A 27,316-nucleotide genomic window follows, 5' to 3' on the forward strand; every position below is an offset into this window, starting at 1 on the left:
CTGCCTGGTAGAGCAACCTTATCAAGCTCGTTGTGCATGAAAGCAAAAAAATCGGAATAGGCAGTATTTATGTCAAAATGAACATTTAACTTTATTTCTAGATTATTGACAAGATCATTAATCTTATCAACAGAATTATTATCATTTAAAAAAACCGGATTAGTAATCTTATTTTGTATGTACCTTTTTGAGAAAGAGGCATCGTGGTCCGGAGGGGAGACCTGGGTATTGTCAGTGATCTCAGGAGGGGTACGGAACTGCCAGGTGAGGAGGGAGTGGTCAGGGAAGCTGTCGGGACGTTGATGCTGTTGATGACATTCTCACCTCATTGAAATCTGTGAAGCAGTCGAGGCCTTCATGAGATGTGATGACATAGTCCAGGACAGAATGCCTATTCAGTCCTGATGTCCGACTCTGCTGTTGAGAACACACATACTCCCGTTGACTAGAAAGTCAATAAATAAATCCCCATATGCATTTTAACCGAATCGATTGCATTTCTATCTGGTATTTCGTCATCTCCCTGAATATAATCACTTTAATCCCCCATCCTGGAGTTAAAGTCTCCACATATTCATAGAAGACCTTCATTCTGGTACAAATATAGCTGTTCTAGAAGAGTTGTGAAAAACTGCGGCTGTGTCCACCAGGGTGTGGAGGCTGTGAAGCTGGGTATCCAGGGTGAACTGGTCGTCCACTACCACTAGAGATGTCACCATGATGGAGGAGAAGCCAGGCAGACGCTTCCGACTTCCACGTTTCCCGCTTAGAACCTATTGAGCTAACCAAAAATTATCTTGAAAGGTAAATTTATATTGAAGTTCAGATATAAAATCTAACCCTCGTGTCTTTTGATATCAAATATATCAACACTCGTTGCTAAAAGTGGAAAAATGAACTTCAAAGTCCTAGGTTCACAGAGCTACGACTGAGGCAGAGAATCTACGATGACGAGCTATTCTACCAGAGAAAGTTCCCGACAGTCTTCTTGCTGAAATTCTAAGATTTGCTGCTATCAAATCAATGTTGTACAGACATCGCCATAAGACTCTACCAATTCTTCCCAAGCAGAGACAAGATAAGACAAAACGATCAGTGCACTTATACTGAAGCTGGTGAATAGTTTCTTCCAACATTTGACGGTGGAGATCCTATCTTGATATTCACCACTGACAAGAACTGTTGTTTTATGCGGATGCAGTGTTTGGTGATGGCACGTTTTCATCCTCCCCCAAATCCTATGATGAGCTTTCTACCTTTCATGCAGCGGCTGGGGGATCATATGTTCCCGCTTGTGTAATGGTTTGTTACCATATAGGAATTGAGCCTATATATATCAGGACATTAGAGTATGTACAAGAGGCAGCCCCACCTACCTCCACAGACAATTCAGTTGGACTCTTGATGCTCTTATGTGCCACCAACTACCAATGTGGGAGATGAGAGGTTGCTTCGTTAACTTTACGCAATGCACAAGGATACATACACAGAAGGTTTGTTCAGCAGTATTCTGAACTATTCTGAGGATCCAGAAGTGGAGAAGTTGGTCCGTCCATCTGCCGCGTTACCGTTAGTGCCCTTGGACAAGGTAGAGGATGTGTGGCCGAGACAGCTGGGAGCAGTCCACCAGGTGAGAAGACAACACAGCTGATGGATATGTGACCACCCCCGGTTTAGAGGGGCCCTGGGACAAGGTGATGCGGAATCCTTTCAGTAACCAAAGGATACTAATAAACACTTGGAAAGTTTACATCACAAAATTAGCAAAGTTAAACAGAAGACTCACCCCAGTTTCTATGAGTGAGTGTCTGAGTATGGTTTTACGCCGCTTTTAGCAATATTCCAGCAATATCACGGCGTGGGACACCAGAAATGGGCTTCACACATTGTACCCATGTCGGGAATCGAACCCGGGTCTTCAGCGTGACGAGCGAACGCTTTAACCACTAGGCTACCCGATCGCCCCCAATTTCTATGAAGTCGTAGGTCTCCTGCTGCGCGAGTAGTCTGTCACCGAGGTGAAGCTTCAACCATTACAAGGCCGCTGGAGACAACCAGCACGAAAGATGAGCTTCAGAACAATCAATCGATGCACGCCCCCGTTCATTGAAAGACGAACATTTGAAACCGGCAATGCCGGATATTGAATATGCCGATCATGTATCTGGCCTATTACATCTAGGTTAAGATAAGATATGCTTTGGGTACTAACGCACGTAGTCCCGTGAAGATTCCGGTAAGAATTGGTCTTCAGGAACCCATGCTTGTCGTAAGAGGCGACTAACGGGATCGGGTGGTCAGGATCACTGATTTGGTTGATGCATGTCGTCGTATCCCAATTGCGTGGATCAAAGCCCATGATATCAATCACTGGATTGTCTGGACCAGAGCGATTATTTACAGACCGCCCTCATATATCTGGAATATTGCTGAGTGCAGCGTTAAACGACAAACAAACAATCCAACTAACCAATCTTCAATGTACTCGGACATAGCAAGCGTTACGCCCACGCAACTCCCGCAGAGGTTTAACACCTCCGTGTTTACGATTAAGGCCTCCTTCCCAGTCTCAAAGAAAGTTCTGTGATTGGAACAAATTCATCTCTTCGTTTCATTTGACAAATGACTGATGCGTACGTACAATCTTTATTTTCAATCGCATATGCCCACACATCTGTTTAGATACCCTCGCAGACCAGTGAATATCCGTGTAAGAAAAGGTCTTCATCTTCATGCCGTAAGAGGCAACTAAAGGGCGGTCAGGCTCGCTGACTTTGTTGATATGGGCAGCCTCCTGGTGGTGTAAAAGTGCTCAACAGCAGAAACAAAGTCATCATCATTTGCATAATGCTTGCCAGACAGTTGTGTCTTCAAGTTGTGGATGAGGTAGAAAACTGACAGTGTCAAAGCTGGTGAATACGGAGGAAGTTCAGTGACTTCAAAGCCTCTGTCATTCACTGCAGCCAACTTATGCACACCTTTCGTGAGTTATCCTCGATATTCTCAAGTAGATGAGATTAACATTGGCCATTTATGGTGTGAACTTTCAGGAGGTAGTACACAATGTGATTCCTTTCGATTCCCAGAAAACCCAAGCATTCACCTTGCCAGCTGATGGAACTGAACTGGCCGTCTTCTTCTGAGGAAACGTATTTCCACTACTTTGGCTGTTCTTTAGTCTCTGGTTGATAGCGTTGAACCAAGGACTAATTCATACATGGTTACAAATCATTCAACACAATCAGGTGGGTATGCTTCAAAACGACGTACATTCTCACGATATATGGCGACACGGGAGCTTTTCTTATGAGGAGTCAGTAGCCTTGTAACCGAGCGTGCTGAAACGTTTGTCATGCGTATTTCATTTCTCAGAGAGGGCGCCTGAATTCGCTGTGCAGACAGAGTTGCGTCTCTTGGGCACACCAGAGACTTGTGCTTGTAGGTTCGAATCCCGGTTCTACCCGATTATGTTTCCAGATTTGTGAGCAACATACTCTTGCTCGTGGGTTTCACCAAAGTGGTTAGGGTCTAAGACCTGCATCACGTTGGGCTTTACTCCCACATGAAGCTGACATGCTGTGGTATAAATGGAAAAATGTTCGAAGTGGCGTAAACTCAACTCACTCATTCATTCCTCCGAAAGTTCACAACACTTTCATGAGAGATGCCTGCTGTATTGACTGTGTGACGTGTGGTGAGTCGTCGATCATCCATAATCATATCATGTCTTTTATAAAATTTCCCTTTGTGGTGGCAGTAATAGGTCATTTTCCCGAGGCAAGGGAGTTAACTGACTGCAAAAGTCCAGTTTCCACCTTTGCCGAAGTAGGAATTTCTTGGCTCGATCGAAGCGCCACAAGTGGCTATTACGAGTTATGTCCCTTCCATGTCCCTCCTATTGACCATTCAGATTGACCTCTAACATCACTTACATTTGCTTCAAATAAAATGGCGTCGCCTGGTGAAGACGATCTGATCGATAACCAAGATCGATTTTGTAATAAAACGAAGGGCATCACATCACGTGAGTACCTTGATTATAACATGAAAAGATTTGGAAAATATCTGATACGTTGTAGGTACACATGCTTTGCAAATCCTGCAATCGACCGAACTCTGCACGACAGTTTACGAACGCGATTTGGATTGGGCTATGCATAGACTCGTTAGTCCAGCCAAAATATCCATATACCCCATAATTCCAGCCTAGTTCGGCAAGGGTGGAATGAGGACTTTTATAGTCAGTTCTCTCCCTTACCTACGATGGTTAAAGGTCTTCCTGATCATCTTCGAGGCTCTCCCTTTTCTCCATGAAATGCAGCCTGTAAAGAAGGAAGGTATTGCCGGGAATACATGCAAACTGTTGTACTATAAATACTTCGTTGTTTAGCTCAGAACTTCCAACGATCGCTCGAAGGTATAGAAACGAGTAATGAAAAACCAGTGGTCTTGCTACACGCCAAAGCTCTGACGGACCACCAGTTCTAAGCTTGCCACATGTCCGGAATCGAACCGGGCGTAACGATCCAACGTGTTGACAACTAGGCTACCCAAGAGCCGTTTGTATACTGACGAACCCTCTCTTATCCGGACACCTACTTTCAATAATAATATTAAGTTGAGAAAATCAGCAACCCTAAAGAGTCCTTCGCTTCGATGACGTCAGCTGGCCTGAAAAGACATAAGGCTTTCTGTTTGCTGCTCAGGGTGTCACTTCCCACTCGAAACCGTCAATGTGTGATTTGCATCAAAATGTAAATAAATGATTTTAATGAGACAGTCCAACACATTATCAGTGGATACCCAGCTTTGGCACAAATACGGTATCTTAAGCGATATGATGGAGTGGCTCGATCATTTGTTTTTAAAACAGTGGTCCATCCAAGGTACGAACCGGAATATGTAGAGGGCGTCATGGAAAATGATAAATACAAAAATCTTTGGAATAGGCCCGTTTACAGCCTCATACGTACCAGGCCAACAAACCTGATCTTGTCTTTTTTTATAAATCTAATGAAATAATTTATATCATTGAATTTTTGGTTCCTTTGGACACTAATGTGATTGACAAGATACAGGAAAAACATGGCAAATATGCGGACCTCGCTTTCGAAATGTCACGCTTGCATCCTTAGTACCAAAGTGGTCGACTCCCTATTGTTATCGGTACCTCAGGTTTGGTACCTCCCAATCTGTTGTCTGACATTGGGAGAGTACCCGGGTTTGCTACGAATACAGCCCTTCTGACAATCTTGGTAATGCAGAAGGCTGCAGTGTTGTGGAGTCTTCACATTCTCCCTAAAGTTCTGAAAGTCCCATTCGCTGTCTGGGCTGCGTGTAGAGGGGGCAAGAGCTGATGATGAGCCTAACCAGCCTGACTGTGCCAGGGTCACCCAAACCTAATGAAGGAGTAAGTATATACTCCGAAACGTTGTGTTCCAAATAATAAAGAAGTTGACATCCATAAATTATTTTCCTTATGTCTATCACTTCTAAATGCCCGTCAAAGACTTAATAATAACAGTAATAATAGAACATATCATGTCACTACACTTTGCGGATTGATGTCTACGTGAGGAGTAGCAGTGCTAGAGTACAGCCATAGTCAATCCGAGTGTAGTTATCGGTAACATAAACTGCCTTAATGTTCGGTGTCAGTGCGATTTTATGATAACTTCTATCAGTTTTGCAGCCATGATAACAGTATCGTTAGTCATCTGTGCGAGTTAAATTTATACTTATGTTTAAATAAGAACCCCAAACATTGCTTCTGTGTACATATTTTGTGCTTACATACTGAAACATAGTCATTGTCGGTAGAATGTAAACATGCAATACAAAGTTAAAAGCCTCTCAAAGTGGACGCTGATGTGACTGTCCGTACAATGGATTTTCTCTAACTCAGAAAGTTCCTGCTCAGGATATTCATATGCAGTTAAAATGTCCAAGTCATTTCCTACAATAAGCATAGTCCTACACTATTGAATTCACAATTTGCACTCGTCTCTATATCGCTGACATATCGCCGATGCGACGTTAATTCAACTCGCTCACTCAGCTACGTGGCTACGTCAAGTAAATTAGCAAATTAATGTGTGTGAGCCCTTTACAGATCTACCCCAAAGGGCCGTTAAAAATGAACAATTCTGCAGTCTCTCCACCTAATCGGTTATTGTCAAAGCAGAGTCCCTCTAATATTGTAAAGGCTCTCTATGCTGTTATCAGACATAACAGTTTTTTTCGCTGTTTTTTATATTTTACGGGCACTTCAAAACATGGTCAGAGTTACCTCTCTTTTACCACAAACTCTCAGTCTCAACTTCTTGATGACTCAAACTTGAAGGCACTATTACCACATTGAGATGTTTTACCCAAAATGTTACCAAAGACGTTACAATTAGCATGTAGAGCTTTCTGTATCAATTGAATAGCGACTAATATAATTTGTGTGTTTCATTTTCGGCAACTTCCACACGAACTGATAATCTAACATCAAAGGGACGGTTATTCATCCAGATAACACTCGTCACGGGTTATTTATTGGGTCTAATCTTTGAACTGTGTCTCATACAGACCAAACAACAGCGGAATGACGTGTTGCTATCTGGCCTCCTGGCTCAATATACACTGATGGAATCAATTACACTGCCTACTTACCCACTAAATTCTGTCATGGTGAGAAAGAAATTCCCCAAAGCTCTCCCCGTCCTTGATTTATCGTGGCATTTATTGCAGTCTGTGTTCGATTCTTTGCGAGTGGTGTAGAGATATGCAGGCTTTAAAAGCTTCAAACCATGGGTATAAATTCTAAGATTTCTTACTCGACCTCACATATATGTGTGGGTTGAGAGGTGGGATAATGTCGGGCGTCAGGATGTCACGGCTCTGATTATTTCAACATACAATATTACACACATGACTGTATATCTTACCCATAAGGGTAGAATGATCGTCTGTAACAACCTCTCTATATTTGCACATGTGCATTTTAGCGATTCACAAGGCTGATTGGTAATTGAAACCACGCTACGTCACAGTGCTTGTACCACCCCTTGTATAAGCGACATGAAAAAGTAGTTTCGTGTTTGCAAAATCTTAAAAAATATAAACAAACGCTTCAAGAAATATTCAGGGTCACAAAAACTCTTTTTCATAGATTTAGATGTGATTCTTTACAAAATCAACTTTAACAAAATGTATTCTTAAAAACTAGGAGACAGCTGTTGGAAGCGAAAGCATCAACGCTTGTCAAGTAACCAAAAATGGCGCTTTGCGAACGTCAATGTGGTACGAACGTAAACGGTACGTCTACAGTTTGTGTAGGGGCTATAGGCACTTACGATAAAGGGAGACAATTTGAGGGGAGGATACTCTTGTATGACAATAGTTCCGTCAAAGTGTTATGTTCACTGCAGTGAAATATCAAGTGTTATGTTCACTGCAATTAATGCGGTTGGACTTCAGTCACAAGGTACAGGGGGCGGGTTCGATTCCCGACATGGGTACAATGTGTGAAGCCAATTTCTGGTGGCCCCCGCCGTGATATTGCTGGAATATTGCTAAAAGCGGCGTAAAACAATACTCACTCACTCACTCACAAGGTACAGACAATCCGTACTTGCTCGTAGCTCGCTGGTTACTTTGATATCTCGTAGTTCCATGGTGTTCACAGGGATACAGGGAAACAGTTCATCCGGACGGTTCCCAGCCAAATCGCCCGCATTAACGAAGCAGGGGTAGTAATATAAGTGCTTAGAGCGAGAGCTCTGACCACTTAAAGGTCTATTTCCAGCTTACTCATTAAGGAGGTATTCAGTCTTTAACTTGACATTGAGTTCCACATTTTATTTATACACAATTCAGTCAATGAAAAGGATGTGATAAGAGAAGATGTTTTAAAGTCACTGAAAATGCCAAACTATTGACAACAGCACGGATTCAACGTAGTGGTTGGAAAGTCGGTGAGGCTTTCTGTCGCGTCCACTTACATAGCGATGTGTGTGCGTGCGTGCGTGCGTGCGTGCGTGCGTGCGTGCGTGCGTGTGTGTGTGTGTGTGTGTGTGTGTGTGTGTGTGTGTGTGTGTGTGTGTGTGTGTGTGTGTGTGTGTGTGTCTGGCTGCTTGTACGAGTCCGAACTAATGCCACTTTTATAGTGCTAGCATACTGAGATACCATGCCGTACTTTAACACGAATACCCTAGCCCCTGAATGCCGATCGTTAGACAGGGTAACAATAGGTACCATCTTCTTTTGGTATGACGCGCCCGGGAATCGAACCCCGACGTTCCGTTCTCCGATGGACGCTCTACCACTAGACCAAGTAGGCTGTCGAAAGACAGTGAACAGTAAACAGCCATGTCATTCGCCACCACTCGCCCCTTTCCGTAACCTGCAAGAAGACTCGTTCCCCTATCGATGAATGTTATGTGCGAAAATACGACAAACCAATCAGAATGCGCGTATGACTTCAAGTACTTCGGTCAAAGAAGCCTCAGGAATATAACTCCTGATTTCACATGTCTTGCATCTAAAAATATAAAGTTAAGTTAAATGTGTTTAATCAAAGTGTATAATACCGTAAGTCCCGATGTGTTTTAAATAGCATCTGGAATATGAACTGAACAACAAATGTTCCTGCGACATTGAATAAGATTTAATGCAAAGTTGTGTTTTTTACCAAATCTGAAACAATTTCGGTTTGCAACAGGTAAAATACTCCTGTAAGTGTTCAAATGGTTTAATTTGCCATACTGACTTCAGAAAATGCGTGATTTCATAAAAAAAACATGAATATGCCAAAATGTCAATTTACAAATCAATTGCGTGTGTGACCACCACTGGTTGCAATGCAAGCAACACGTCTTCGTCTCATGGAATGGACCAGGCGTCGCACAAAGTCCTGTGGGATATCTGTCCATATCTGCTGGAGCATGTTTCGAAGTTCCTGGAGTGTCTGTGGAACACGTGGTTGACGTCGAAGGCGCCGATCCATCTCATCCCACATGTCCTCGATTGGTGAGAGATCAGGGGATCGAGCCGGCCAGGGGATGACATTTACGTTGTTTTGTTGAAGAGAATCCTGAACAAGGATATGAGGCCATGACGACGCAAAAACGGTAGAACACCAGGGCCGATGATCTCATCGCGGTAGCGCTGTCTATTGAGATTTCTTCCATGATACAATGATTGACGTAACGTTCACCTCGACGTCGGTACACTCGAATCCGTCCATCGCTGTGGCTGAGGTGAAAACGAGACTCGTCAGTGAGTAGAACTTGTCCCCACTGCATGGCCGTCCAGCGTAGACGCTGTCTGCACCACTGTAGACGTGCTTGACGGTGGTTTCCTGTCAAAATGGGACGTCTGGCGGGGCTGGCGACAATCCCTGCACATCTGAGGCGGCGACGTACGGTTTGTGTAGATATTCGTCGAAGGCCAGGGATGCTTCTTGCAGTCACTGTTGCTGGCTGGAATCGATTTCGTAGGTGTGTTGTTCGAATCCAGTTGTCTTGTCGATTATTGTTTACGCGTGGCCTGCCACTCCGAGGATGGTCTCTGACTGCATTCGTCTGTTGCCAACGTTGCCATAAACACCAAATGGTGTTTCTGTGGACGTTAAATTGTCTTGCAACATCACATTGACTCGATCCTGCTTCAAGCATACCAATGGCTTGCAGACGCTCATTTTCGGACATGCGTGGCATTTCGTAATGTTGAATAATTGCGTCATTTTGTTGTTTTTTCTGAGTGGTTGTTGTTAGAACGATGCTAAACAATGCAAATGGGATCCCGTTAACGCACATGTTTTTATACCCATTCTTGGGAAGTGAAATGCCTGGGGCTTGCATAAAAGTCAACTTTTGCATGGAATGCATGCTTTTCTGAAGCAGTTGTGTTTTTGTGACTTGATTCCATACATGTACTACAATATTGAAAACCAAACTTTACTTGTTTGAAAAATACACTACAATATTGGTGTCACAAGAACTTTTGTTGTTGAGTATATACAATATATGGGGGAATATATATACACGTGAATCATATTGTTGATAATTCTTTTAGCTATGCCCGTTTGCACTCACACAACACACGGAACACAACAATGGCAACGGGTTGAGCACGAGTCGCTATGCGGTTTGTCCCGGAATAACACGAGTTGTCACGAATGCAGCCATGTAGAATGTACCATGTCACATTGGACGGTAGTGACCCTCGTGGACCTGGATGTCTGACATTGTCTGTGGATTCTCCAGACAATGGTCCTGATGGTACCCCTTGTGATCCGGAGCAACTCCACTTCACGACGTCACATATTATGAGACGCTTGGGGACGTTGGTGTACAGGACGTCCAAGATCATCGCACATATTATCAACGGGAATCCAGCTCAGGATATTTGCTTGTGAAGGCAGTACAAGAAGGTTCCCATCCCTGAAACAATCAATGAGACACTGACTTGGTTGATGCATGTCATCGTATCCCAATTGCGCAGATCGATGATCATGATGTCAAGGGGGCACGGGTGGCCCAGTCGTCTAAGGCGCCGCAGAGTTGCGTCACTTTGGCACGCCAGAAACCTATGATTGTTGGTTCAAATCCCGGTTCGCCCTGAATATGTTTCTAGGTTTGTCAGCACCATACCCGTGTTCGTGGGTTTCACCGAAGTGGTAAACGTCTGCATCACTTCGGGCTTTCCTCCAACAGTAAGCTGACACGCCGTGATGTAACTGAAATACTGTTAAAAGCGGCGTTAAACATAACTCACTCACTCATGATGTCAATCACTGGGTTGTCTGGTTCAGACTCGATTATTTACAGACCGCCGTCATATAGTTGGAATATTGCTAAGTGCGACGTTAAACAACAACAAACAAACAAAGAAACACTCACTGTGTGTGGGCGGGTGTTATGATACAAACAAACGACAATCCTAAAGCCCAAGGGTGCCACGCATGGCCTAGCTAGGTCGACGATAAAGAACCCACGTGAGTCGACCACAAGGATGGCTTGTGTCTGTTCTATAGTTGTAGCTGATGCTAGCCCACAGCATCACTGCATCACCGACATATTGGTTGTGTCATGTTCCGCCCAGGAGACGGGACCTGGATTTGTGAAACGCCAATGACGTACTCCCCTGACTCTATGGCGCCGCGTCGTCCACATGTTAGACGTTTGTGATCAGCTGTCATCTTGTTCGATCACGCAGTGGAATGTAGGTGCTGGTTCTAAACTCAGCGTATATATGTTTCCTATAAGACCTGACGATCACCCATTCTTATATCCATCACGGCCATGCCGAATTTTCATACCACCTGTGTGTCTCGTAAATTTGAATAAACTCGAACGTATACTTAGTCTACATGGAATTGTTTTTTTTTGGTATCATTAGCAATGTCCGACTGAATTTAACGACCTAATCATTGCCATTTGTGCGCTGCCGTCATGCATTGTATCGCCATGACAACACATGTTACAAAACAGCAATTTCCCACCATTCTCTTACGTTTAACAGCAGTGTGTGGGCAACAAATGTATGCGAGTTTGTTTCTGGATGTATTCGCCGCGTTTAGGTACATTCTACCGGGTATCCAGTACCGGTTCACCACCAAAGGCCCCACCCGCGTCATACCAAAAGACGTTAAAAGATGGAACTTGTTGTTACCCTGTCTGGCACTCGGCATTAAGGTGCTAAAACAAGGACTGGTCGGCTCGGAGTCAGTATACTGTGTCTGAGTGGGGTATTCATGTTAAACTGCGGCATGGTATCTCAGAGAGCTAGCACTATAAGTCGGCATCAGTCCGGACTAGTACAAGCAGCCACACACACAAATACACGTGCATGCACGTCGCTATATAAGTGCAATAATCTTGGACGCGACGTTAAACCCAATTTCACCTCACTTCACCACCAAAGGAACTGTTCCTAATTACTCGTCACGCGATCCATTATTATTATCATAACTATATTTGCTCGTATATGTGACGAAGGAAAGAAATTCCTTTGATCTGATCCGCGTAAGATATCTGAACAAATAATGGTAACAAGGAAAGGGAAATTATGTCTTAAATCGCGAAGACATGAAACTTTCATGGATAAATCGTGTCTCGAGATGACATTGGCAGTAGATTCAATTTGAAAATGAAAAACTGTTTCATTATTGTTTCCCTGGTAACTTCAACAGTTAACAGAGACATGTCCTTATGAGTTGCCGAAAAAACGAACCACTTAAGGATGTTCGCATCACTCCCGGAAAAAACGATTTATGGCTACGTCATAATGTCCCTTCATATCTTTGTCGGCGTTCTGAACAGTAGTCATCAACACGACAGAACGTCCGAACTATATCACCCGTGTACTTTCATGAAGTGAAACAATGTTCACACCATGAACCATATTTACTCAGTAATTGTTGTTTCACCAATAAAAGATTCTAAAGTTGTACATAAATATTAATTGTGCTTTCCAACGTCATTTGAGTGTAACTCATCAGTTATTGATTGCGGTGTCGTTTCTTGACGTCCAGCGACCGTATGTTTACTGTTCAACAGTACATATCTTTTAATTCCACATGAGAGGGCAAATAGGACCCAATAAAGAGGTTTATTCCTGTCACCTTTTAATCTTAGACATGTGTCCTCTTAATATTCGGCTTAAATTGCCAACAATCGCTAGCAGTTGGAGGCATGATGTAAATCCTGACTATAATGATGGTCCCTTGTATGGTAATCCAATGTTTATTGCACTGTTATGTAATCTGTGATAATCTAGTTACTGTCGATAGGTGTGTTATTGATGTATAACTTGTGGTAGTCACAATAAAGCTGAAATAATGCCGATTTGCCGACTCACTCTTTTCAATACCCCCGGCTCAAACATGGACATCTGGAAACCTGAAATAAGATTTCGAAGAAAGTAAATTAAGGTAATGTCCTGTTCAATTCTTGACATCAGCTGCTGTGTCATCCGTTACCACTAAAAAGTTAAATAGATACGAATATCCTCATGAAAGCCTCCCTATGTGTACTCGTCTCAGCGACTATTCGTCCTGATCTCTCCAAGGCTACAGGGACCATGGTCAGTGGTTTCAAGCACCGCAACGTTATCGCATATTGCAGAGTAACGTCCCTTTGCGAGCAGGATCCGATGAATGTGACTTCAAATACATATGAATTCATTCCGAATACGATACCTGTTCTGTTGGTTCCATCTACAATCTGCAACAGTCTGTCCTTTCTTCTCATATCGATACCACTAAGGAGTCTATTCCTCTACTGATAGGACACCATGGTAATACAGTTCCACAGTGGCGATAAACCAAATTTAGTTGCTTAATTGGGTCAAGAAGTTATGTGGGTGACGGAGACATTACCGTGACCTCGTTTTTCTGCCATGACATCCTACCCCGATAATGTGGAGGAGTGCTCACGTTACTCTCGGCGACAAGCCTGTCCAAGATACAATTGCATCTACATCACTTCAGGCCGCATCATTTGTGGATAATGCATCGTAAAAGCCCACTTACAAGAGACATCGTGTATATTGTTCAGGACATTTCTCCCACTAACAGCCGTACTTCCTTAAATTCAGTCATACTTTAGTCAAGCCCTTACAACATATATTGATGTCCTTCGTTCTTCCAAGTTGAACGCAAGCCGAACTAATATTTAAATGCTACAATATATAGGAAGAATCTAGAAGTGAAAGAGGTTTGCCATTTTAGCACCGGGGCAGTAAATGGGAGTCGATATATCCGAATGTGTGTATTTGTTGCGTGTGGTGTCACCGTGCAAATAACGTTCTGTTGGTTGGATCGACTTTAATGCATTTGTACCAGAACAAACATTCACGACTGTCCTCTTTACAGCAGCCACGACCCAAATGTCGATACCCTTCACCAGTGTTTATTCTAGGACACAGCACTCTGTTATAGACCATCTTACTTTAACCTACTCCAAAAATAATCAACTCGATGCCCGCGTTAGGTGCCTATAAGCCACACAGTTACTGATACTATAAACTTCTCACATAAATAACGATTTTGCACTGGACAAAGATGCTTGTGTTGATGAAATTCGGTAGATTGGTATGGGTAAAAAGATTGTTATTTAGGCCTTTTTACGTGATGGTGACCACCCTTCTGGACAAAACCTAATCATGTACAAAAGCTATTCTCCTTGTGTTCAAGAAGACCACACACTGATACTAATGAACTATACTTGCTTGAATAGCCCCGGAGGCAAGGCATCCCTTATATACGGACGTGTACCACAACTTCATTACACCTAGAGGGACAGAGGGCGTTTCGGGGAACATGTCAAGTCCGGGGAGACACTCGAGATGTTCTAGAATAGCATGTAGGTCGATCAAGTAAGGACCTAGCTAGTACTGTGCTTCTCCCAAGCGTTTCTGTAGGCCTTCTGTGTTTATTGCTACCCGTGTTCAATAAAAGGAATTTGGCATCCCTGTAGCAGAAACGTTTTTTTACTGTTCTACGGTACATTGGTTCCACATTGGTTAATTTAAATGAAGTTCGTGCTGTTCACGGGGACTTTGATATTAAGGACATACTTACAGAAAAGAAATCCGTCATGTTAACGGAATATCACATCCACCGAGGTCGTACTTTTTACCTTGAAAATCAATTAAAACGCCAAGCCTAAAAGAGATTCTTACTCATTCCTCATATACGCATTCAATTTTATTACCATAACTACCTTTTCCGCTTCGTCGCCATAGCTCCATTCGAACTCCATCGCACCTAACTTAGCAAATATTTTCTCATGAGATCCAGAGTAATATGATTGGATGGTATACTTAGTGTCGTGCCTTCCGAATCGGGCTCAAAACGAAGCTATGGCAGTAGAGTGGGTCAAGGGTATGTGCATTATCCCAATAGAATGGAATACAGTGGCTAATCAAGAGGCTGCCAACCCTCCAGTGGTACCCGGGAGAGAATATTCCTACGTGATGGTGACCACCCTTCTGGACAAAACCTAATCATGTACAAAAGCTATTCTCCTTGTGTTCAAGAAGGCCACACACTGATACTAATGAACTATACTTGCTTGAATAGCCCCGGAGGCAAGGCAACCCTTATATACGGACGTGTACCACAACTTCATTACACCTAGAGGGACAGAGGGCGTTTCGGGGAACATGTCAAGTGTCGTGCCTTCCGAATCGGGCTCAAAACGAAGCTATGGCAGTAGAGTGGGTCAAGGGTATGTGCATTATCCCAATAGAATGGAATACAGTGGCTAATCAAGAGGCTGCCAACCCTCCAGTGGTACCCGGGAGAGAATATTCCTACGTGATGGTGACAACCCTTCTGGACAAAACCTAATCATGTACAAAAGCTATTCTCCTGACTCAGCAGTGCGGGACGCGGGATGCAAATAAAATCGTATTTGGGTATGCAGATTCAACATATATAAAAAGACGTAACGGTGTACGTTAAAAAGTCCTTTATATAATGTATTTCTTTCAGTAATTATTTTCAATGCTTTTGAGATTTGTGTCATGTAGTACATGTATTTTGCACTCAGAGTGAAACGTTTCATGGTAAACGGTATTCAGGGGATGTTGGGATTGGTACGCTCAATCAAGGATTCAGGTTTTCGCGATACGGGTGGTCATGTCGTAGCCTTATCGGTAGCAAACGTGAAGGTCGTTGCCTCTAGAAACCTCTCCGACCGTCCAGGTTTAGGAAATAGTTTTCTGTCAAGTACATCGAGGAAGATGTCATATTCAAACAGTTTTTTTACATAGTCCTTAGGTCAAAATGGCAGGGGAATCCTCGGCGTTTGGTGATAAAAATTGGGGCTTAAGACCAGCAAGAGGCCGGAAATGCCACAGGCGCAGTGAAGATACCCATCACTGCAAATGTCCGGAAAAGTGGATGTTCAACCCGCGTGCTTATCTCATAAAAGGAAATTTGGAAACAAATGCCCCTTAGATAAAGTAGTGGAACCGTATAATGCAAAATATGAAAATGAAACACTGTCAGAAGTGTTGATCTATAATACCAGACCAGTATTGTGAGAATGTGAGCATACACATCGGCACAAGGAAACCCCAGTACATTTCTACATGTCCCCCTCTCCCTCCCCTCCCATGCCAATCGACCCCCCCTATCACTGCGTTCATCAGATCGATGTTCCAGCTCCCGGGGTGATGGTGTTTGGGATCTGACTTTGTGAGAACATTTCACTAATTATTTCTCGCGGGTAATGGTGACGGAATTCTCCAACTTGTCAAGCTGCGGAAACAGATAAATGTCCAGAGGGCACTAAAAGAAGCTGAGATAGAAAAGTGGGCAATATTCACATCGCACCATCAAACGATTTGGTTTTAATTTTCCACAAGCACGTCCTGCAAATAATGAAATTCAATTTACACGGTAAACATATTTTTCTGCTTTCATAGTTTTTTTCCTGACTTTACTTCTTTCTCAGAATCATGTCTGTAATAACTGCTATAATGCTAACAGCAGTCAGAACGAGATGCTTCCTGTGAAATTGCACAACTGGCATGCTCGGAGTTGATTGAACAACAAAATCCACTCTGTGCATGTGTTGTGTAAAAAACTGGTATACATGATCAAACAATTGCCTGTGTCAACAGTCTGAATTTACTAACTCCTTTTTAAATATTACTGACTCTGAGATCATCAGCTAATGGACATGGAAAGTAGCAGAAAAGGTAAATGTTATTGCGAGAACGTTGCGTGTAGGTCCTTATCTATAAGCCACAAAGATCAACTGTTTCGTGAGTCGCCAGGTGTGGATCATTGTTTAAACTATCAGCCAGTGGTTTGTTATAGAACCAATACGACTACCTGGGTGAAAACCACCAACTCAGCCATGAAGGAAAGACAGTCAAGTCGAACTCCGAGAGTCCATGTCAGTGTTATCACTGTCCTTTGAGGGGAACGAGATTCACAAAATAAATTAACTTCAATTTTTCTAATCATCTGAAGAATTGAATTGTGCTTCATCAATTCACAAATATAGAATTTCTAAGCGGGGGCCCACTGATTCACTACTGTCACTATGATCATACATTTCACTTCAACCCGCTCAGACCAACGTAGCTGTGCGTGGTATCCGATTTAACAGAAAAGTTCTTTAACAACTTCTGTTGGTGTAGGAATGGTTTGAATGGTTGAAGGCACAATAATAGGTCTTCAGCAACCCACGCTTGCCGTCTAACGGGATCGGGTGGTCAGGCCCGGTGACTGAGTTGATGCATGTCATCGATCCAATTGCGTGGATCGATGCTAATGGTGTCAATCACTGGATTGTCTGGTCCAGACTCGATTACTTACAGACCGCCGTCATATAGCTGGAATATCGCTGAGTGCGGCGTTAAACAACAAACCAAACCAAACCAAAGGAATGGTTGACATTGGCCGGGTAGCGCTTATGAGTTTAATACCTCGATAGTAAGATATAATATACAACGATCATCGTTCATCTGTGTAAAACCGGAAAGTCTGGTTGCAAGTATAATCGCGCGACATAGATTTATGCTTAAATTACTTTAATACATGTGCGTTGGTCTACAATTTCAAAACGTCTAATGCCAAATTAGAAATTCCGCATCTGAGTTACCAGAAATCGCGTTCTGTTCTTATGTACACAAGTGTCGCACCGTGAGCATCAGAGGTACAGCAGTTGGGCATTCTTAGATGTGACAAAAGTCGTGAGGGAAGGCCAAGAACACTGCTTCAATAGGAGGACTGTTTGCAACTCTTTCAGATACTCTCATGCTAAGCAGGACCATGTATTTGTGTGTAGTGTTAACAACGGTCGTGGAAGCTGTATTAATTTTCAATCACTCACATTTTTTTGGGCGTGATTCGATGACTACACAGCAACATGCAATCCATCTGGTGTGGATGCTGGTCCCCCGTCTTCTCTGTTGTGACAAAATGTGTTTTGATGTCGCGGCTCTCTCAAGCAATATCTCACTCTTTTAACGAATCTAAATTTCATTTATGTTAACGTGCGAATTGCCTTGGAGGCATCTTAACAAATTGACAAACATAACGAAGTATTTTGATGACCAAACATCCCTCGATGGGGAGGTTTTATCAAAGGAACTCCAGATAGCATTGTCAATGTTGTGCCGTCTCTACTTGCTACAAATCAACGTTTTTAGGTTGTTTGTTGGGATGAGGTATGTTTCAAGTTGTTGCACCTCAAGGGGATTCATTTCGTCCACCGGGAAAATACACAGACGGTGTTCCTTTCAAATAAACCCGCACCGAAGGTCACTTTGGATTATAATGGCTTTCATGAGCCATTTACATGTCACGGGAACGAATGTAGATTGTAAATAATTACGTGATTAGAAACGTTACCGTACCATTGTAACAATGAACTACTGTGTTTGATGTGTATGTCTCTGTATATGAACTTTCTGCAGTCCAAATTACAGCACTGCTCTGTGACCTCGACATAATTACCATTGCCCATTTTCTATCAACAAGTAGTCAGAATTAGAGTTCTTGAATTGTCACCTTAAAGCATGTAGTTATCTCCCGTTGGACGCGTACGCGTATTTCTTCTTCATACGTGGTGCGTGAGTGAGTTGGAGTTAACGCCGCATTGAACAGTATTTCAGTGTCAGCTTGATGTGGGAGGAAAGCCCGGAGTGATGCAGGTGTCAGACGTTGACCACTTTTGTGTAACCGTCGAGCACGGGGATAGTACAGACCTAGAAACATAATCAGGGCGAACCGTGATTCGAACCCATGATCATGGATTTGTGGCGTGCCCAAGGAATGTAATTCCGCACAGAATATTTGCTGCCCCTTTGACGACTGGACCACCCATGCCCGCTGTTCATAAGGTGGGATAACAATGTTACCATTTGATAATGGACTTCGTGAAGATGGCAAGAGTTATATTATGCCAGGCAAACGTATCATTGGCACTATATGGATTTACCTGGAAACCATACTGCCATCATACAGAGACACACATACTGCCACCATACAGAGACACACATACTGCCATCATACAGAGACACTCATACTGCCATCATACAGAGACACACATACTGCCATCATACAGAGACACACATACTGCCATCATACAGAGACACACATACTGCCATCATACAGATACACACATACTGCCATCATACAGAGACACACATACTGCCATCATACAGAGACACACATACTGCCATCATACAGAGACACACATACTGCCATCATACAGAGACACACATACTGCCATCATACAGCGACACACATACTGCCATCATACAGATACACACATACTGCCATCATACAGAGACACACATACTGCCACCATACAGAGACACACATACTGCCATCATACAGAGACACACATACTGCCATCATACAGAGACACACATACTGCCATCATACAGAGACACACATACTGCCATCATACAGATACACACATACTGCCATCATACAGAGACACACATACTGCCATCATACAGAGACACACATACTGCCATCATACAGAGACACACATACTGCCATCATACAGAGACACACATACTGCCATCATACAGAGACACACATACTGCAATCATACAGAGACACACATACTGCCATCATACAGAGACACACATACTGCAATCATACAGAGACACACATACTGCCATCATACAGAGACACACATACTGCCATCATACAGAGACACACATACTGCCATCATACAGAGACACACATACTGCCATCATACAGAGACACACATACTGCCATCATACAGAAACACACATACTGCCATCATACAGAGACACACATACTGCCATCATACAGAGACACACATACTGCCATCATACAGAGACACACATACTGCCATTATACAGAGACACACATACTGCCATTATACAAAGACACACATACTGCCATCATACAGAGACACACATACTGCCATCATACAGAGACACACATACTGCCATCATACAGAGACACACATACTGCCATCATACAGATACACACATACTGCCATCATACAGAGACACACATACTGCCATCATACAGCGACACACATACTGCCATCATACAGAGACACACATCCTGCCATCATACAGAGACACACATACTGCCATCATACAGAGACACACATCCTGCCATCATACAGAGACACACATACTGCCATCATACAGAGACACACGTACTGCCATCATACAGAGACACACATACTGCCATCATACAGAGACACACATACTGCCATCATACAGAGACACACATACTGCCATCATACAGAGACACACATACTGCCATCATACAGAGACACACATACTGCCATCATACAGAGACACACATACTGCCATCATACAGAGACACACATACTGCCATCATACAGAGACACACATACTGCCATCATACAGAGACACACATACTGCCATCATACAGAGACACACATACTGCAATCATACAGAGACACACATACTGCAATCATACAGAGACACACATACTGCCATCATACAGCGACACACATACTGCCATCATACAGAGACACACATACTGCCATCATACAGAGACACACATACTGCCATCATACAGATACACACATACTGCCATCATACAGAGACACACATACTGCCATCATACAGAGACACACATACTGCCATCATACAGAGACACACATACTGCCATCATACAGAGACACACATACTGCCATCATACAGAGACACACATACTGCCATCATACAGCGACACACATACTGCCATCATACAGCGACACACATACTGCAATCATACAGAGACACACATACTGCCATCATACAGAGACACACATACTGCCATCATACAGAGACACACATCCTGCCATCATACAGAGACACGCATCCTACCATCATACAGAGACACACATACTGCCATCATACAGAGACACACATACTGCCATCATACAGAGACACACATACTGCAATCATACAGAGACACACATACTGCAATCATACAGAGACACACATACTGCCATCATACAGAGACACACATACTGCCATCATACAGAGACACACATCCTGCCATCATACAGAGACACACATACTGCCATCATACAGAGACACACATCCTGCCATCATACAGAGACACACATACTGCCATCATACAGAGACACACATACTGCCATCATACAGAGACACACATACTGCCATCATACAGAGACACACATACTGCCATCATACAGAGACACACATACTGCCATCATACAGAGACACACATACTGCCACCATACAGAGACACACATACTGCCATCATACAGAGACACACATACTGCCATCATACAGAGACACACATACTGCCATCATACAGAGACACACATACTGCCATCATACAGAGACACACATACTGCCATCATACAGAGACACACATACTGCCATCATACAGAGACACACATACTGCCATCATACAGAGACACACATACTGCCATCATACAGAGACACACATACTGCCATCATACAGAGACACACATACTGCCATCATACAGAGACACACATACTGCCATCATACAGAGACACACATACTGCCATCATACAGAGACACACATACTGCCACCATACAGAGACACACATACTGCCATCATACAGAGACACACATACTGCCATCATACAGAGACACACATACTGCCATCATACAGAGACACACATCCTGCCAATATTTACACCATACTCTGTTATTGTGGCCCTGAAACAGTTGGATATTTTCCATATTTTACTGTTATATAAATATCATTCACTGTTACATTCGACATCTTATATCTTATTTTATCCTGTACCGACATCCCATATTCTTGTACCAGCATTCCTTCGATTTGTACATCAAGAACATTGGTTCAGATGAACTGTATCATTTCACCGAAAAATACTCTCCAGAAAAGTTGGGGATAATTGAAAATAAGTGATGAACATAGAACTACCAATAGGTATCGAGTGATGGTAATTGCTTGCTAAGAAAAAGGAAGGACTGGGTGTAACATAACAATCATCAGAACATGTTGGCGGCGTTATGTAAGGGCGCAAAGAAACAAGAAAGACGACAGGAGTGTGAAGTTAAAAAATAAACAAACAAAAATTGAAATAATGATCAAAAATGGTTCTTGCCCCGACGATTGGTCAAACATTTGTTTTCACAGCGTGGCACGGTCCGAATCAATCTCCCACTGACAATTTGAGGGAGTCCTGTTACAGCTCCTGGCCCTGTTCGGGTAACATAGCAGGTGGCCATTGACGTTGGTGTCCACGTCTCCCGATCATGTCCCAGGGGAAAAGGCCAGGATTCCTACCTGTGAAGTTTTGGTACTGGAGGTAGTCAGTGCACGGTGACACACGAATGTGATCACATTGACACGTAACAACTACTGGCGCCATATGTTGTCTTGGCTTTACCGTCCAGTGAACCTTCCATGGACAATATGCAGTGACGTTATGGCAGTCATAGTTATCTCACCCCATGTCATTACAGAGCTAACCCCAAACCTGCCACGTTGCCTAACGTTGACGTTCGCATGACGGTCGTTCCTCCAGACATGCCCATGCCTATCCTGAAAGTCCAGAGTGAATCTGATAACATTACAGAGACCATCGGCGAGTCAATGGCGTCAGGCTAGAATGTGTCGATTTGTGAACCTTGGTACATCAAGACGTCGTCGAGCTTCATAACATCTGTACTTCATGATTCCCTGATGTTTTTGAGAGTATAGATGAGTCTTTTGGAGTATGTGTAACTTGTCCCATGAACCTATATTGCTTCAAACATTATGAAGTATAAAAACAAGTTAAAATGTATTAAAATCTTTAAAAATAGTTTGAGGAGTCGAAATCGGCACTAATAGCATAAGTAGACAATGACGCCAAAATAGCATAATGATTATGTACATGTGCGTTACGTATATTCACTCACCCACTGAAGGAGCTGTACACAGTGATTGTGTATTGCACTTACCCATTTGGAGCAAAGTACATGTATGTTCTATCAAACACTGCCCATCTAACACGCGGATCTTTGTCATAACTTGTAATGTATTGATTTGTTTGAATTGGCTGCGTTCACGCACACACTACCTTAGTAATGAATACCGTGCCAGTACATCAACAGTACAGCCATGTTTTCTGGAAAGAAGATTATTATATATATATAATAAGAATTCGACCGTAATTTGTCCTGTTTATACCAACGTGTTGATACTCGGTCACGACATCCTTCGCGAACTCGAGATCTTCAGAACCGCTTCCAGAAACAAGGGTCGAGAACAGCTACCCGATATATTGCAGTACAGTTAAGTTCTGTCCATTATGTAATGTGTCGCTGTGCCGCATCATGGCTCCTGACGTGCTTTCCCAGGCATTGACTTGGTCACGTTTTACGTGGGAAAGAAAACGTTGATGTATCTATATGGCGTATATCTCTAACATCATCAAAGTAGTGGTGGCAGGTTATGACGAGTAGTAGGGAGAGCGAGGCCACGTGTGAGACAGGCCATGACAGGTGGTAGAGACATGTCAAGTTAGGTAGTAGAGAGAGACAATGACAGGGGACATGTCAAGTTAGGTAGTAGAGAGAGACAATGACAGGGGACATGTCAAGTTAGGTAGTAGAGAGAGACAATGACAGGGGACATGTCAAGTTAGGTAGTAGAGAGAGACAATGACAGGGGACATGTCAAGTTAGGTAGTAGAGAGAGACAATGTCAAGTCCGCGGAGACACTCGAGATGTTCTAGAATAGCAGGTAGGTCGATCAAGTAAGGACCTAGTACTGTGCTTCTCCAAAACGTATCTATAGGTCATCTGTTTTTGTTGCTACCAGTGTTCAATAAAAAAGATATTTGGCATCTCTGTAGCTGAAACGTTTTTTTGGCTGTTCTACGGTACATGACGTCCTCATTGGTTAATTTAAATCAGTTTCGTGCTGTTCATGGAGACTTTAACATTAAGGACATACTTACAGAAAAGAAATCCCACATGTTAACGGAATATCCAAAACTCCGACATCGGACTTTTTACCATGAAAATCAATTAAAACGCCAAGCCTAAAAGCGATTCTTACTCATATCGCATTTACGAATTCAATTCTATTATCATAACTACCTTTTCCGCTTCGTCGCCCTAGCTGCATTCTAACTCCATCGCAATCTAACTCAGCAAACAGGTTATGAAAGGTAGTAGGGACAGGTCATCACGTGGAGACAGAGGTCACATATGATAGAGACAGGTGTTGACAGGTGGTAGAGATAGATTAAGACTCGATTCGATTCCCCACACAGGTGGAACATGTAGGCCCCATTTCTGGTATCCCCGCCTTGCTAGAACTGGAACATGACTACATGCGGCGCAAAACCACTCACTTGCCATGACACAACTGAAGTCCTATAACGTCCGGGAAACCTTGAAGGATGTCATGGATGTTGTGTTGAATAAACCTTCCAGTATCAGGTTTAATAAGTAATGTCTCCGTCTGTGCACAGAAGTCCTTAAAGTGACGTCACTAGATATAGGTCCTAGGTACGGATGGCACTCCTTTCTTCATGAAATGATGAATGCGGCCCTGATAACGATTTATCTGCAAATTCTGTATGGAAATGACATGGGATGTGCGTAATGACCGGTCCTCCACTTCCTCATACGTACTGCCATCATTATGGTGCTCTCAGCGATGAAGAGTAGTGAATAGTGAAATATTTATTCAAAGTAATAATCTGCTGTATAATATGCTCTTCATGGACATGGATGTTAAGGAAGGACATGATGCTGGGTACATGCATGTAATATTTCACCGGTGGCGTTTTATGTCTTTAAACCATCAAAAGATGCCAATGTAAATGAACAAGTGGGCGTGTCGCCTTGCACCATTTACAAGTTATTTGATAGCTTCATTCACAACGGAGTTGGCAGGCATCATTTACAAAGTATTTGGTTGCATCGTTTACAACATATTTGACTGGCACCATTCACAACATATTTTGTAGCATCGTTTACAACATATCTGGCTCGCACCATTAACAACATATTTTGCTAGGATCGTTCGCAACGTATTTTACCATGATCGTTAAAGCTTCGAAACGCATTCTTCCACTACTTGGATATCGCCTCGTTATTACAAGGCATCGAAAACTACTTCAATCTACTCAACACACAAAAAGATGTACTGGAAAAAGATGTCGTTATCACGGAATATTTATTATTAAATCAGTCTTTGTCCTACTCCATTTTGATAATATGGTCATTTAGATGCCATTTCCCTATTTTGGAAACTGATTAAGTGGTGTAAAATTAGACAAGCCATGGGCATTACCCTGAGCTATCTCGCTTTACCGAAGTGATGTTCATGCATGCGTAAAACGGATGCCAAAATTTCGACTACAGTTGAATGATTTTTGAAATATCAAGTTGCTTGCACCCCCGAGTGTATTGCATCATAGTGTTGTCTACTGTGGCGTCCTGTGCAGGCACAAGTCCCGGGGGTACTTTATACAGGCGGCGCATGTAAACATTTGCGTGGAATTTAAGCTGTTTTAAGAGCGTATTTGAACATTTTTTCACCAGTCTCCTTGTTCTAATCATTTGGCCAGTTTCGTGTTACTGATGCGTCAGACTTTTCAATCAACTTTCAAATACCACTGTCAAAATATTTTGGCTCTGAATTAGCCCATAACCCCTTCATTAGCCCCCTAGATCACCTGTGCTCGTCTGTAACATTAGAGACAGTTTTTACACACTGCAATTACGCTCGGTAATCACAGAGCAGCCAACCAGATCCTTCTTGCACACCTTGGAGCCTATTCCTACAGAAGATCTTGCTGCAAAAAAGTTGGAAAAATAATTCAACTTAAAATTAATTCAATCTGTACATTTGTCATGGGCTGTCTTGTATGTCTTGGCAAGAACGTGGAATTATTAATATTTTCAGTCGAAAATGAGCGTTTATCCCCTCGGTTCTCCTCCAACTGCAGAGGTATTATTTGCAAATCCCGACACTTTTCTTACAAAGCATCTTTTTCGGCTGCTGATAATTACCAAAGTTTTATTCCACATCTGCATCAGCTGAAGGCGAACCCCTAAACTGCCAATCTGCCGGACAGATATCTGTCAGGGGTAATCTAAAAGTGAAACTTGGAATTATTCCGGATGAAGGAACCTCGACGTATTTGACGGCTCTGCAACTATCCAATTCCGAAGCCATTAATCCTTGGCATGATAATCTGCACCCTGCAATTGTGTATCGAACACTGATAGACTGTCGGTAGATGTATCTGGAAGTATGCTGTGTTATTGTGTGAGAAGGTGAAAGCAGAATGTGGTTGTGTGTTGACGTCATGAGGGATATCTGACTTGGAGACATGGAATACAAGTAGGAAAACATATCAGATCACAACAAACTCTTTCACTCCATCGTTTGCATCTTACCATCGGGGCACGGTCGGAAAGCCTAGTGGTTAAAGCGTTTGCTCGTCACGCTGAAGATCCGGTTTCGATTCCCGACATGGGTACAATGTGTGAAGCTCATTTCTGGTGTCCCCCGCCGCGATGTTGCTGGAATATTGCTAAAAGCGGCGTAAAACCATACTCACTCACTCACTCTTATCGGCGGTGTATAAAACTCCACTGAAGAAATAAAGACATACCTTTGCTAAAAACATACACTTTCTGGTGATCCAGGATAAGTTGAACCAACTCACAAAACGCGTTTGAGACAAGTAGGTGGTGCACAGTATTTGGTTTGTGACAGGTTGAGAGAGTTATTGTATGTATCTTGTGCACGTGCAGGTCATGATGATGAAATTGACTGCACTACTGTGGAAACACGTGTTCATAGGACAATTAAGAGATCGGTGTGACAAGTCGATATCAGAATTCTCTAAAAGACATTTAATAGAAGTTAATTACCAACAACTAAACGTGTAAAGCTAGGTAAGCATGGCCAAATCATGCATTCAGTTATCTCAATATAAATCCAGCTGGCAATGTTACGTTTACACTATGTTGAAACCACTTAATTAATGGGATTAATTAAGGAGAATGTCATTGAGTCAACTATCACTAAGTTAAGGTATCAACCCACATTTGATGAATGATATGACACCAATGATTATTGCTCTCTGGGTAGAAAGAATATTCCATTTTACAGCAAATGAATTCTATAAGTACGCGATAAATCGCAAAGAATAATGAAGAAAGAAGCGTCATTTCTGGAGTTTCGAATATGCGCTCGCAACTTGATGGCGTCATATATTGGACGACGTTATTTTGAGAGGAAAGTGTCTTGTAATTGGTCCCCATGGGCTACGCTGATAAACGCTGTGACCGAACGACAGCATCCAAAGGTGGAA

The sequence above is a fragment of the Haliotis rufescens genome, unplaced genomic scaffold (genome assembly GCF_023055435.1).
Source record: "Haliotis rufescens isolate VD_foot unplaced genomic scaffold, xgHalRufe1.0.p SCAF_1, whole genome shotgun sequence".
NCBI classification, from domain to species: domain Eukaryota; kingdom Metazoa; phylum Mollusca; class Gastropoda; order Lepetellida; family Haliotidae; genus Haliotis; species Haliotis rufescens.